An 11,792-nucleotide genomic window follows, 5' to 3' on the forward strand; every position below is an offset into this window, starting at 1 on the left:
GTGGTGGAGTATGAAGATCCAAAAATGTGGCCAATGGCTAGCCAGGTGAATAATGGCAGAGTGCTGGGTGAGCCCATGAATCTTGCTGCTGGAGTCCCTGATTGTGGGGACTCAATAAGTTTCTAGCTTCTGTGAGGACTCCTGGCTGGCAGTGATTCCTGTCCCAGATGCCCCACAAACACTGCCATATCCTTACAATATCTGCCCTGCTTCAAACGTGTGCACGCGCGCGCACACACACACACACACACACACACACACACACACCCCTTCCTTTCTTCAGTTAGCTTGAGTTATCTTATTTTCTTGCAAAACAAAGCACCTCACCTTGAATATGGGGTGAATTGCCCAAGAACAATATACAAGAGATGATAATGCTCTGCTAAAGCCTCACTCCATGTGTCCTTGGAGAGACCATCTTTACAGCAAAGACAAAAGGCCAAGGCCCATCATGGAGACTGAGTGTACATCCAGGCCACAGAAAGTGGCTTAAGAGGGAAGACAAAAGGAACTGTGTCTGTTTCTAAAAGGGCTTGAAAAATTCCATGCAATATGAATTAGGAAGCTTTTTTATGATGCAAGATATTCCGAGGCAGAAGCAAGTGCCTGAGAGTAAGAAGGAAGACCACGGAGAATCGCTGTCCTTAGAAGGGATCATGTAGGATTGGACTCACATCTACTACTCCCTGCTGGGTAGGGTGCTGGTGATTATTCAGCCTCTGCTGGGATGACTCTGGAAATGGGGTTCTCTCTCCCTCCTCCCTTCGCAAAGGACTGTCTTTAATTTGCAGTTTATGGAAATCTGTTGGTTTTCCTGACAAACTTCTCTTCTCCCTTTAGTGAAAAACAGCCAGGCTATTTTTTTTTCTCTTTGAAGAGTCAACTCTCCTCCAGTCTCAGTCCTGTGGTTTGGGCAGGACAGACCCCACCTCTCAGCTTTAATGGCAGGCATGTGGTCCCAGCCTGGTAAATTGTCATGTTTCCCACTATGCCCACAGTAATTGGTTATGTCACCCAGCATGGGCATGTGACTCAGGCTGTGCAGCAAAAGTCAGTCCTGGGAGTTTTGATGGAAACCTCGGGCAAGAGACGTTCACTCTTTTGGCTGTTAAACTGATAGGACCTAGGCCTGGTGCTGCTAGTGACCATGTTGGCACCCCCCGAAGGACGACATGCCTGGAGATTGGAGTTAACATAGAGAAAGACAGTGTGCAAAGATGGGATGCCTGAAACCTATCTCTGGGCTTTCATGTTACATGAAAAACAAACTTGCCATTTGGCTTAAGCCAATTTGTGTTTGGTTTCTGAGTTCTAAATGATCTAGGAAGGTTTAATTATTAAAATTGTATTACCTTTTTATTTATTGGAGTGACTTCCCTACAACCTTCCTTCTTAAATCTTTGTTCTGCCCTTTGGGTCACAGAGAAAGACTTTGCTTCCTCTTTCCTAGGCTAGCCCTCACTTAAAGCCAGCATCGCTCACCTGCATCTTTACTTCTGGATTATAAACCTTACCAGGCATTTTACCAGCTCCCCCTGTGACAAGGTTTCCAACCTTCTCACTATGCAGGTTACCTTCTTCTAGGCCAACTATCACTTCCCGGGATTCCTCTTCAATGTGGCTCCCCCATCTGAACCTGGGACTCTGGAGACTGTCAGATCAGACTGGAGTACACAGGCCTTCCTTCCTGGGATGGACTCTCTACTTCTAGTAATTCAGTGTCGGCTTCCAGAGTCTCAGGGCCTGGGGCAAACTCCTGATCCACTGAGGTCATGGTTATGTAGAGCTGTTCTCACACCTGAGGAGAAGCTAGGCCTCATCCACTGTTCACTTCACCACTAGTCAGCAACTCTGCTGTCACACAAATGGAACTCAGGCTTCCTAAATCTGCTAGCTGTCAGACCACATCAAGGCCCTGCTCTTCTAGATGTGGCACCGGCAGCTTGGCAGAAATGCCAAGTCTTCCGCTCCATCCCGGACCGACGCATCCGAATTTGCATCTTAACAAATCCCCCGGTGAATTGCATGCACATTCAAGTATGAGAAGTGTTTTCCTAGGATAGAGTGCTTTTTTTGCACCTGTGCAGTCAATTTTTTTAAAAAAGAGCTTTATTGACATAAATCACATACCACATAATTCATCTACTTAAGTATACAATTCAATGTTTTTTAGGTTATTTGCAGGGTTGTGCAACCATTACCACATTCTAATTTTAGAGAATCTTTGTCCCCCTTAAGGAGAAAATCCTATACCTGTTGACTGTCAATTTCCACACCCCTCCTACCCATCCCCCAGCCCTAAATAACTACTAATCTACCTTCTGTCTATGGATTTGCTCATTCTGGCCATTTCATATACGTGGAATTACACAACATGTGATCTTTTGTGTCTGGCTTCTTTCACTTAGCATAATGTTTTCAAGGTTTGTTATGTTTTAACATATCAGTACTTTATTCCTTTTTATTGCCAAATAATATTCCACCATATGAATGTACCATATCTTGGGTATCCATTCATCAGTTGACGAACATTTGGGTTGTTCCCACTCTTTAGCTATTATGACCAATGCTGCTATGAACATTTGTGTACAGGTCTTTGTGTGGATGCATGTTTTCATTTCTCTTGGCCATATACCTAGGGGTAGAATTGCTGCGTCATATGGTAACTGCACATTTACCTTTTGAGGAAGTGTCAAACTGTTTTCCAAAATGGCCACACCATTTAGATTCCCACCAGCAACGTATGAACACGAATTGTCTATCTTTATTATACCTTCCTAGTGGGGTATGATGTGGTATTTCACTGTAGTTTTGAGTTGCATTTCCCTAATAACTAGTGATTTTGAGCATCTCTTCATGTACCTGTTAGCCATCTATATCTTCCGTGGAGCAATGTCTTCAAATCCTTTGCCCTTGTTTAAATTGGGTTGTCTTTTTACTATTGATTTATAAGAATTATTTACTGTAGATACAAGTTTCATATCAGATAAAGGACTTGAAAATATTTTCTCCCATCCTGCGTGTTGTCTTTTTACTTTTCAATAATGTCCTTTCAAGCACAAAAGTTTTTAATTCGACTGAAGTCTGATTTATCTATTTTCTCTTTTGTTACTCATGCTTTTGGTGTCATTCCTGAGAACCTATTGCTAAATCTTAGGTCATGAGGATTTACTCTTATGCGTTATTTTAAGAGTTTTACAGTTTTAGCTCACACATTTAAGTCTGTGATCCATTTTGAATTAATTTCTGTCTATGGAGTGAGGTAGGGGTCCAACTTCACTCTTTTGCATGTTCAGTTGTCCCAACACCATTTGTTAAGGAGACTATTCTTTCCCCCATTGATTGGAGTTGGCACCCTTGTTAAAAATCAATTGACTATAAATGTAAGAGTTTATTTCTGAACTCTCAATTTGATTCCATTGATCTATATGTCTGTCCTTATGCTGGTACCACACAGTATTGATTACTCGAGAATTGTCACAAGCTTTTAAATTGGGAAATGGGAATCTTCCACCTTTGTTCTTTGTTTTCAAGATTGTTTGGACTTTTCTGGATCTCTTCAATTTCTACATGAATTTTAGGATTAGCTTTACAATTTCTGAAAAAAAAAAACAGCAAAAAACCTGGCAGCTGGGATTTTGATAGGGATTGTATTGAATCTGGAGATTAATTTGGGGAGTATGTTTATCTTTACAGTGTTAATCTTCCCAACATTAAACATGGTATGCCTTTCCATTTATTTATATCTTCCTTTATTTCTCTCAACAAGTCTTGCATTTCTTTTGTTAAATTTATACCTGAGTACTTATTTTTGATACTATTGGAATTGCTAAATGGATACTAAATGGAATTGTTTTCCTAATTCTAGTTTTAGTCACTCAATTTAATCGTTAAACTCGAACAACTGAATTTGAATTGCTAGTGTATAAAAATACATTTATTAGTTCTCATAGTGTTTAAGTGGATTCCTTAGCATTTCTATAAACAAGATCATGTCATCTGAAAATAGAGTTTTACTTCTTCCTTTTCAATTGTGATGTCTTTTATTTCTTTCTCTTACCCCACTGCCCTGACTAGAACCTCCAGTACACGTTAAATAGAAGTGGAGAGAATGGACATCCTTATATTGTTCCTAGTTTTAGGGGGAAAGTGTTTAGTTTTTCACCACCTGGTATACTGCTAGCTATGGATTTTTCATTGATGTCCATTAGCAGATTGAGATGTTCCCTTCTGTTCCTAGTTTGTTGAGTGTTTCTATCATAAAAGGGTATTGATTTTTGTTAAATACTTTTTCTGCATTTATTGAAATGATCTTATGATTTCTGTCCTTTAGTCCATTAACATGCTGTATTACATTTATTGATTTTTGAAGATTAAACCAGCTTTGCATTCTCTGGACAAATAACATTTGCTAATGGCATATAATTCTTTTTATATGTTGTGGGTTTCAGTTTGCTAGTATTTTGTTGAGGATTTTTGCATCTAATGTTATAAAGAATATTGTTCTGTAGGATTTCTTTTTCTTGTAACATCTTTAGTTTTGATATCAGGGCAATACTGGCCTCATAGAATGGATTAAAAAGTATTTCCTCTTCTTCTAATTTTCCTAAAGTTTTGTGAAGAATTGGTATTAACTCTTTATTGAATGTTTGGTAGAATTTATCAGTGAATGCTTCTGATCCTGGGCCGCTTATCTTTACAGAAAAATTTTTAAATCACTGATTTGATCTCTTTACTTGTTATTGGCCTATTCAGATTTGCTATTTCTTCTTGAGTCAGTCACAGTAATTTGTGTCTTGCTAGGAATTTGTCCATTTCACCTGAGTTATCTAATTTGTTGATGTTCAGTTGTTTATAGGATTCTCTGATAATCCTTTTTGTTTCTGTAAGGTCAGTAATGATGTCTTCTCATTCCTGATTTTAATTATTTGAGTTTTCTCTCTCTCTCTCTCTCTCCCTCTCTCCCACCTTTGGTTTTGTTGATTTTCTCCTATTGTTTCTCTAGTCTCTCTTTTATTAATTTCCATGCTAATTCTTTATTCCATCCTTCTGCTTGATTTGGATGTAATTTGTACTTCTTTTTCCAGGATATGGCTTTTTAATCTGAAAGAAGAGCATAATATTTGCTTCAAGGTGTGTTGTGAGGATTAAATAAAATGTGTGCCTGGCACATAGTAGGTGTTCAATAAATGTTAGTTTCCTTTTTTATTTATTCATCTTTGTTATTTTAAGCCCATAGACCCAGCCTGTTGATATCAATTTGAATTTTGATTTCATCAAAGGGCATTAGTCACGCTTCTCAGCTGTGTATCATCTGCAAATCTGATAAAACATGATTTGAATACTTACGTCCAAGATGTGGATGAAAACCATGGAGCAGAGTAGAAGCTGATGGTATGCCACTGCAAACCTCTTCCAGATGGACATCAATCCGTTAGTCAATGCTCTTTGGGCACTGTGGTTCAGCAATAAATCTACCCAGCTGTCCACATTTGCCCCTGCCAAATGCCCTGCTAAAGCTGTGCTGTCTGTGGCACTCCCCAATTCTCTCATCTTTACAGTGGGCTGCTGGCCTTGTCCATCTGTCATCTGTGCTCCGTCTTAGGTGTGGTAGGTTGAATAATTGTCCCCAATTTTTTATGCCTCTCTGCATTCACACCCTTGCCATAGACTTGTAAGTGTAGTACTCTTTTCATCATTTACTTTGGCCGTATGATTTGCTTTGACCAACAGCACGTGGATGAAAGCCATACCATGTCAATTCCAAGCCTAAGTCTTAAGAGGCCTCACATGTTTGCGCTCATCATCTTGTACCTTTGCCATGACCCTGAGAAGAACACGCCTACGCTAGCCCTCTGGTCTAAGGAGGATAAGAAATGTGTGGAACAAACCTAGACCCACGATCCTGTAGCAGGAAACAGAGTCTCTCTAGCTAACCCATAGATTCCTGAGAATAAATGATGGCAGTTTCAAGCCAAAGGGTTTGGGGTGGATGGTTACACAACATTGGAGCAACACCTGATAAGTATACTAAGAAAGACCTATTAGAAGGCTATGCCTGTGTATTTTTTTTTTTTAAAGAATTTATTTATTTATTTGACAGAGATAGAGACAGCCAGTGAGAGAGGGAACACAAACAGGGGGAGTGGGAGAGGAAGAGCAGGCTCCCAGCAGAGGAGCCTGATGTGGGGCTCGATCCCATAACGCCGGGATCACGCCCTGAGCCGAAGGCAGGCGCTTAACCGCTGTGCCACCCAGGCGCCCCTGTGCCTGTGTATTTGAGAAGAGATGGTAGAGTCACCTTCAAGCCAAGACTCTGCTCCAAACTAGTGAAAATAGCGCCGGGCTAAGGATGGTTTAGGAGGAGTTTAATCCTGGCCCCAACAACTGTGGGCAGTTCTCTCTTCTCCCTACCTGTAGCATAAGGGCCTCCCACTAGCACAGTAGTCCTCTGCCATTTTTCTGCAGGGGAGGCATAGCTGGTGGACCATGGCCATGTCAGGATGCATTTCTTCCACAAGATCAGGGTTTTGACAAAACTCAGAAAGATAATTTTGGGCAAGTAAGTCACTTCTGTAATTGACAAACACTCAACTGCTAGTGTTACTGTACAAGGCACTCACACAGGGTTATGGCTTAGATCTTGAGTGTGTGTTGACAGGTTATTTTACCTCTTTGTTTTCCATTTAAGAAAGCAGGGGAGTGAGATTGTTATTACCCACTAGAGGCCAGTTCACCTGGAAGTAAGAGAGGCTTCAACCTTAGGCCCCCCACTTGCCAGGCCACTTTTAAGAGTCCTGGGAAGGACCGTCACAATGTGTGCATATGGTTCTGCATTTTTATAAAATTTGCAAAGGTAAGGGGTTTGAATTATAACAGTACAACCATGTCCCTCTCCGTTCTCTCTTCTGCTCTGCCAGACTTTGTGTCAAGTGGCATTGGAGTGGCCAAGGGCTTTGCTAGCATCTGTAAAGGAGGTTGAAGTTGGGATACATTTAGTTTGGGCTTAGTGGGATATATTTCTGGGGTTTGCATCACTCTAAAGGATAAGTCACTGTTGGCCCTGCTGGTCTAGGAATGGCTTCCAGGAATGCTCTTCCTGCCCATTCTGTGACCTCTCTCAGCACTATGACACACGTGCAGCTCCTGAAGAATTTGGGGAATGCAGGGGGAACAAGGCTTGAACCGTGCAGAGACTATGGCAGTATCCTCTCCTGATGATTAGGCACATAAAATTGTAAGCAATGGATTCAATTCTCATCAATGTCTCGCCAAAACAGAAGTTCACTTATTGAAGAATATACTCAGTAAGGCAGAGCATACAATGATAATTGTACTATATATCCTTTTTCCCTTTTTTTTTTGATGAGAATTATGTAAAATAGAATTGATTAGAATTCCTATGCCGCAGGCACAGGCCTGTGGAAGTACATCAGACTTCAAGTACAACTGTAGCAGCTCATCGATGAAAGAAACTTGACAGAAGTTTTTCTAAATTTGACAACAATCATAAAAATGCACATAACATTACCGATAATGAGGGGCAAAGCTAGAAGAAACTTCTCTAAACTATCAATAATTTAAACCAAATTTCAACCAGCTGATCTAGAGAAAAGAGTGAATGCGTATCTATTCTCTCTAGAGAAAATATTATAAAATCATTTTGTATGGAGATGTAATCAGAGTATACAGCCAAAAACTATAGGAAAATATATTATAAGAAGCATGCCATGCAGTAAATTATTATTTTTCAAAATTATATTATCTTTCTAGATTTTGTGCGTATTGTCTGTGTATTGTCATCACTTTGTGATTTCTAATTGTCACCATTGATATTTGTCATAAAAACTATAATTTGTTGTCATTTCTTTTCTCACTCTAAATAAATATTCATTTTGCATTTAACTTCATATGTATAGTTTTTTTTTTTTCTTAAAATGCACCCCCCCAAATTGTGTAGATTTTGGCCCCCAGGAAGTCTCCTTCTGCTCCTGCTTGCCAGAGGTCATACCCCAAATGCCTGTGAGGGGCCAGGAAGTGGTGTGGCCATTCAGGGACTCCCAGTGTCCCTTGGAGAGAGCCCTGCTTCCTGCTGAAAGGGCGGAGCCCCTCAGCTCTCACTGAGGGGTGAGGCTTGGGAGCACCAGCCCCAGGTTTTCCAAGAGAAGCTGAAAATACACATTTATATATGAATTATCCCAAGTCTTAAAAGTTAGCATGCACGTACTGGGTGGGCTGCCATTTTGCACCCTCGCTTGAGATTAACTTTACCCTGCTCTAATTTATTTTTTAAAAGGTACACAGTTTGTAAGTGCCAGAGCTTTACTTTTGACAACAGTGACTTGCCATGGGCCTCACGGTGACACCAGTAGGTCAGGACACTGCAGCAGGCACTGGGGACTAGGGAGTCTCTAGGGTCCTGTGGCTCTGATGCTCCAAGGTTTCTCTCCAGCAGGCTCGCTGCCATCTGGCAGCGGTGCAGGTGAGGAAAGACTGTGAACGGTGGAGGCCAGGACGTTCTCTTGGACCTGGGCGGACCTGGGGGCTCGGAAGAGTGAGGGCAGCGGAGGCCACATCCACAGAGCTGGGTTGTGTCCTCTGCAGCCCTGAAGGTGAGGCGTCTGTGGAAGGGCAGGGGGGATTGCAAGAGTTAATGTGATAATGTCCGTTGATTATTTTAAGCCACATGGAGGAAAAATAGCATTATAAATAGCAAGGGCTATAACAGATTCAAAGGGTAAGTGTATTGATAGCCTTTTCCTCTTCCTAAGATTTCTGATGTTACAAAACAAGATTATTTCGGGAGTGCATCTATTTTAATTCCAAAGATTCTCCTATAAACATGTTTCATGGTGAGAGAGCCTATCTTCTCCTGTTCTCCCCTAGCTTTTTCCACGGAAAGGCAAAGCTCTGGTTTCACACACCTCGTGCCGGCCTAGAGTCTTTAAAAACCTTTCTGGGTGCCACCTGGCCCCCACGCATGTTAGCAAAGGCCTGGCTTTGGGTCAGGTTTGACATTTTAATTCCCAGAATCCACCTTGTTTACCACTTGACAGCAGGCTTCATTTTGAATGAGGTGCTTTGCGGCTTCCAGGTCCCAAAGCAGGACATGCGCCCCCCCCCCCCCCATAATGTTATTGTTATTAGGGGCAGACTGAGCTGCCACAGGCTCTCCCTGCGGCACATGCTGCCAGGAGATGCTAGAGGGCTGGCCCAGGGTGAAAGCTTGACCTGAACGCGAGCACTGGTCAATAAAGGGCATTTTGACTTTTCTGGAGCAGGCCCGGGACCCAGGCCACGGCTGGTCCTGGGCCTTGACAAGCTGGTATTTCTTCGCTCGCGGCATAGCTTCCCCGGATCTACAGCCCTGGCCTGCAGCGCCAGATGCTGAAGTCAGGCGGGAGGCTCGGATTCCAGCGGCTCCTGTTGCTCTCACTGGGATTAGCACAGGGAATGGCCGGCGGGAGCTCAGGGGTGGTGTGGCCTTCTCCTCTTCCAGCCTGGCTGCAGTTATGTCTTTGCAAGCACTTATTTTTAAAAAACGACTTTCGCCGTCTTGCAGACATGTCTTCCTCACAATCTCTCTCTCTCTCTGTGTTCTTTTCCACCCTGCACACCTGTAGTGCTTACATTTGGGGCCGCTTGCTTGGATTCTAATTTCTACAGAGACTTGAAATTAGATAAAAATGGTTTCAACAGAGGAGATAAAGATACTGTCACCAGCTTGGAGTTCTGCTTCCTACATGAAGCCCGGTCTGCAAAGGGGAGGGCAGTGGGATTCGTTGCTTCCAGCATGGCCGAGAAAGCTCTATCTAACAGAAAGGGCAAGGGAATAAACCCATTTGCCCCTCTCAACGTGAGCACTGTTTCATGAAGACGAACGAAGATTTAACAGTATTAATGCTGTTGAATTATGAGTTTGATTAAGGTGGGCAAGCAGTTAGTAAAACACAGGCCTGGAGACCAGTTGTTTACCTGCTCAGCAAATGCAGAATTTGTGATTCTCCAGTCCTGCCTATCTGGGTGACTTTGGGAAGTCCTTGGCCATGCATTTGTCCTAAGTGCATGGCTACGATATTTCACCAATACCCCATGGAGTACACACAGGGGGGCTGAAGAAGGACAAAGGCCACATTTGATGTTAAGAAAGTATCAACTAAATGTGGAGAAATGATAGAGGGCAGCATCCTGAAAGGTTATAAATAAATTCCTAATTGTGGAGTCAATCCGTGCACTTAAATAGATATACTCATATGGCAGCTTAAAAATTCCTTAGATATTTATGGGTAAAATGCTATGATGTCTAGGATTTGCCTAAAATACTCCAGAAAAAAATTTTTAAAAAATGTCTATATGTGTGTGTTGGAGAAGAAACAGATAAACAGATGAAATTGTCAAAGTGTTTGGCATTGTTGAAGTTGGGTGATGGGAACATGGGGGTACACTGTACTATTTTTCTCTACTTTTGTGTCTGCTGGAAATCTTCCACAGTATAAATCTTCCCTAACCTCCAAAAAATTCCCTGGAGACAATTAGGTAAAGTGTGAGGGGAGAGAGAAACAGGGAGATTCAAAATTTAAAAAGAGAAGATAGAGAAGAAAAACATGAAGGTCCAAGTAGATAGACGAACACAGTGTGTGAGCAGACTACTGGTTAAAAATATCATATTTCATAAGATTGGAGAGCCTGTTTAACCCTGAAACAATTAAGGACATTTAAATGAAACTGGTAGGATGTCTTTGCTCTTCCCATGCAATGAACAAAGATTTAAGGAGTAGGAGCTCCTAATTTCAGTGAGCGTCAGTACCAGGCCTCCCTTAAGCAGCTGCTAAGAGTGCATACCGGGACAACATTTTGGAAGGCAAATTAGCAATGTGATTTCAACAACCTTCAATTTTTCCTATCCGTTCAGCCAGTGATTCCACTTCTAGGAATTTTGCCTAAGGAAACAAGTGAAGACACGTGTCACGATTTGTGATGTATGTATATGGATGACTGTGCTAGCATTATTTAGGAGAGTAAAAACGACTGGCAATGACCCAACACCCAACAATAAGCAACTACTTAGATGATTTTTGGATAATTAATTTGTGCATTTCTCCAACAGATATTTATCAAGATCCCTCTACAAGCCACATATAGGAGACACGAAGATGGAGAAGACACAGCCGCTATGTTCAGGGAATTGATAGGGCCACGGGAACACAGGCAAGTGAACAGAAGACAAAGGCCATTTCTATAATGGAGTATACTACAGATATTAAAACAGAAGTTGCAAAGGGTATCTTTGCCCTATGTAAAAAAATATTTAAATAAAATTTAAAGATCGGTAAGTAATATGCAAAATGTTAACAGATTTACTTCTGAGGGGTGGGATGAATTTTTCCTTAGACTTTCCTCTACTTGTGAATTTTTCTCTAATCAAACTGCATAATTTTATAATTAGAAAAATAACCATAAGAAAGGGAAGGGTGCTACACTTACATGAATGACCATTATGTGCCATGTAGGTTTCTGGACACCACACACACACACACACACACACACACGTAATACACAAACACACATGTTTATAGTCTTACTTAACTCACAAATTTTAGAGGTAGACTTTATGTTAAATATTTATTTATTTACTTATTTATTCAAGTTTGTATTTAAATTCCAGCTACTTAACATATAGTGTAATATTAGTTTCAAGTGTAGGATTTAGTGATTCAACACCTACTTACAATGCTTGGTGCTCACCACAAGTGCCCTCCTTAAGACCCATCACCCATTTAGCCCATCCCCCC

At 41.5% G+C, this 11,792-nt stretch overlaps 1 long non-coding RNA gene across 1 annotated transcript in view; it reads left to right on the plus strand.

The window, feature by feature from the left end:
* LOC148108404 (uncharacterized) overlaps positions 1-11,229 on the plus strand; it is a 36,049-nt gene extending 24,820 nt beyond the window's left edge. Inside the window, exon 3 of the long non-coding RNA XR_015727955.1 lies at positions 11,108-11,229. This is a non-coding gene — a long non-coding RNA (uncharacterized LOC148108404). The remainder of the gene's footprint in view (positions 1-11,107) is intronic.
* Positions 11,230-11,792: the final 563 nt, after the last annotated feature.

The sequence above is a fragment of the Ursus americanus genome, chromosome 20 (assembly GCF_024610735.1).
Source record: "Ursus americanus isolate L20-20 chromosome 20, mUrsAme1.1.p, whole genome shotgun sequence".
Taxonomy (NCBI): domain Eukaryota; kingdom Metazoa; phylum Chordata; class Mammalia; order Carnivora; family Ursidae; genus Ursus; species Ursus americanus.